Genomic DNA, 3,683 nt, shown 5'->3' with positions numbered 1-3,683 from the left:
CATATCGACAGAAAATATCACTTCATCAGACATCGTGTAGAAGAAGGACAACTCGTAGTGAAGAGGATATCATCAGTAGATAACCCAACAGATCCGCTTACGAAGGGACTGAGTAGGGTTAAACACTTGCAGCATGCTAGGAGTATTGGGCTGATGGATGATATTAGCATAAATTAGATAGTATTAGAAACATGAAATAGGTAAATGTAATTAACATTTGATGATTAAATAAAGGAGTTTTATTTATAATTAATGTTACTGTCTTATGTTAATTGTTTAACTATTGTTTCACTTTGCATGTTTTGACTTCCAGAATAACTGAGTTTATTAGGAATAATCGAATTGTTCAAATTGACCACAGTCGTTCATATGTTGGAAGTAGATATGAATGAAGATTGTCATGAATTGGTGTGTAGAATGTCTAAATGGTGATAGACATAGCAAAGGGTTGCTGCAACGTTCATGAGTGCTTATGAACTAGTTTTGAGCATTGGAACAAACCCGCGCTTGCTGGAATCACCTTATGGAATATGAAATAAAAGGTGCTCGCAAGACGATAATATCATATAGTCTTAAAACCTAGATATATGGTTTGTTATTTGTTAATTGATTGTACATTGATAATGCGAAAACGCATCAGTAACTTGGTGTTATAAAACGCATTGTTGTGTATAGTTGGTTAATGAATAAGTAAATGCATATAAGTCGAAGTTTATCTGTAACTTTTTTCCAAGAAGGTAAAAGTGATATCTCGGCCGCTCGATGATTTGATTTGACTTATGTGTCGGGCCCGGTCAGAACTAAATTGATGTGTTCGATTAAGTTCTATGTCAAATAAATCAGAGATCGAGAAACCTAAATGCTTGACTAACCATTCCATAGGATTGTCAGCATGATATATAACAGAGGACTGTACGTTCCCTTATCTAAAGGACAAGATTCATTAGATCAGAGTTTGACAGCGCCTTTGGGAGCTACGATTGCAAACCGAATTGTACTTGTGTATATAGTTACTAGACTTATCCAAGTGGGAGACTGTTGGAATAGTGTCTAAGGCTGCAACTATATTAGGCAAATATTTGACCCAGTTGTGCATGGTCCTTTTGGGTTGCCTTCACCATAGCAACTTGATAGGATGATTTATTAAGAGAGAGTAAATATTATTTATATATTATGGGAATAATATAAAGAATAATATATTGTTATTTGATTAATATAAGTCATAGAATTAATTAGAATTAATTTGGTGACATAAAGAGATTAATTAAATAAAGGGGTATAAACTGTTAATTGTTTGATAGTTAAGCTTTAGACTGTAAATCCTTGTAGATATACAAGGGACGAATTCTAGAAGCTAAAAGGATAGCTAATTCGTCCAAGGCTTATCTATGGAAAGGATTTGGATAGCCTTAAGAGAAGATTATCCAATTAGGGTTTAGGTTGTAACCCTTAAGGAGTCTACAAGTATAAATAGACCCCATGGCATAAGGAAATCGGCACCTCTCCTAAATCAAGAGAACCCTGGCCGATTTCCTCCCCTCTCCTCTCTCCTCTCTCCTAAATCATCTTTCTTGCTATTGGTGTTTGTAAGCCATTAGAGGAGTGACATTTGTGACTCTAGAAGCTCCAAGACCTCAAGATCAACAAGGAACTCAAAGGTATGGTTCTAGATCTGTTTCAATGTTGTTATTTAACTTAATTAGCCATTAGAAGTCTTGGATTCAAAGCATGTTTATTAGAAAGCCTAGATCCAAGCATTAGGGTTTTTGCATGCGCACATAGGAAAGTTCTTATGGCTAAAACCCATCAAAAAGTACCCTTACATTATTTGTTATGAGATATGCTATGTTACATTATGCATGCTAGAGTAGGCTAGGTATTCATATTAGGACTAGAGTGGCCTGATTTGTGATGCCTTAGCCTAGGAGATTTCTTCTGGTGAGTTGCTTTGAGAGCGAATAGATAGCAGGTAGGAGTTCATGAGAGGTCTATCGGAGGGTAGCCAATGCATAATGAGAGTAGAGTACCTGTGATTCAGGATCCAAGGAGGAGGACTTGGGGTGAATGCTGATGCGGTGTGGTCAGTAGTATAGGGCCCGTACTATTGAAGACACCGGATCAGTGGGCATTCCAAGTAAGAATCCTTTGGACAACGGAGGACGAGTAGGGTTGCATCATCGAGTATGAGTATGCTCGATCGAGTCTCTGATATTTATTGTTGTATTTCAAAAGCATCATGGTTGGGACTCGACATACACCTGAGAGCAGTGGTGTCAGCGACGAGGAGATCCGTCGATTGATTCATGAGGAGGTGGCTGCTGCCATCTGGGCTGAGATTCATGAGATGTTTGGGGACATCAAGACCACATTGATTGAGACCTTTGATGAGCGGTACACAACACTAACTGAGGCTGCGGCAGATGCAGCTACGGCTGCTGTTGCTGCTGCCAGACCTCAGGGAGGTGACTCGCTGTTGTTTCGGGAGTTCAGCAACACGAAGCCACCAGAGTTCAATGGGACGCAGGACCCGACTACTGCGATGAGATGGATCTATGACATCGAGGGATGTTTCTATACGTGTTCTTGTCCAGAGCACTTGAGGGTACGGTTCGCCCTGAACCAGCTCCACTTGGGAGCGAAGGATTGGTGGAAGTTCGTGATGGCGAACTTCACTTTGGCAGAGATTTCTGAGGTGACCTAGGAGAGGTTCACCGCTATGTTCAGAGACGAGTATGTTCCCCCGGTGGAGAGGGAACGGTTGATTCAGGAGTTCTTGACCCTCAAGCAGGGTACTGATTCTGTGGCAGTGATCATCAGGAAGTTTCATGAGAGGGCGATGTTTTGCCCTGAGCAGGTGTCTTCTGAGCAGGCTCGTATGAGCCGTTATCTGAGTGTTTTGAGGAGAGATATTCAGGAGTTCGTGGCGAACTCGACTTACCAGACATTTGCTGAGCTCCAGGCAAATGCCCGGAAGAGGGAGATTGAGTTGGAGACTCAGGCCAGGGAGGAGGCTGAGTCACAGAGGGTGGATCGGTGACCGGCTCAGTCTCAGCCGACATCAAAGCGGGCTAGACACACTGATTTGAAATCTGGAGGCGCGAAGGGTCGCACTTGTGGGAAGTGCGGCAAGAGTCACGAGGGGTCGTGCAGGGCCGGAGTATGCTACAAGTGCGGGAAGGAGGGGCATATTGCGAGGGATTGCCCCAAGGGATTTTTAGTTTGCTTTCATTGCAACCAGACCGGCCATCGAAAGGCCGAGTGCCCTCAGCTACTTCAGGGATCAGCTCAGGGATCTGCGCCTGCTGCTAGGGCTACCGAGGTTCGGCCAGTGAAGGCCTAGGCACCGAAGGCTCGTGGGAGAGCTTTCCAGTTGACTGCAGAGGAGGTACGCGCGGCGCCCGATGTTGTAGCTGGTATGTATTCTATATTCATCTTTTATTTGAGTTGAGTTATTATGCTTATATGATGATGTGCGTTGGTACTTTTCTTGTGAGTGATGTGCCTGCTTTGGTATTATTTGACTCGGGTGCGAGTCGGTCGTTTGTTTCCGTAGCATTTAGTCAACACATTAGTATCCGTCGAGAGGCGTTGGATCGACCTCTGCGAGTTTCCATAGTTGATGAGCGAGCAGTGTATGCTTCATATGTGATTCGAGGATGTGTCCTTGAGATCTTCGGTGTGGA

Source organism: Lactuca serriola, chromosome 7 (assembly GCF_051521515.1).
Source record: "Lactuca serriola cultivar US96UC23 chromosome 7, Lser_US96UC23_V15, whole genome shotgun sequence".
Classification (NCBI taxonomy): domain Eukaryota; kingdom Viridiplantae; phylum Streptophyta; class Magnoliopsida; order Asterales; family Asteraceae; genus Lactuca; species Lactuca serriola.
Note: the sequence above shows the minus strand (reverse complement) of the source record.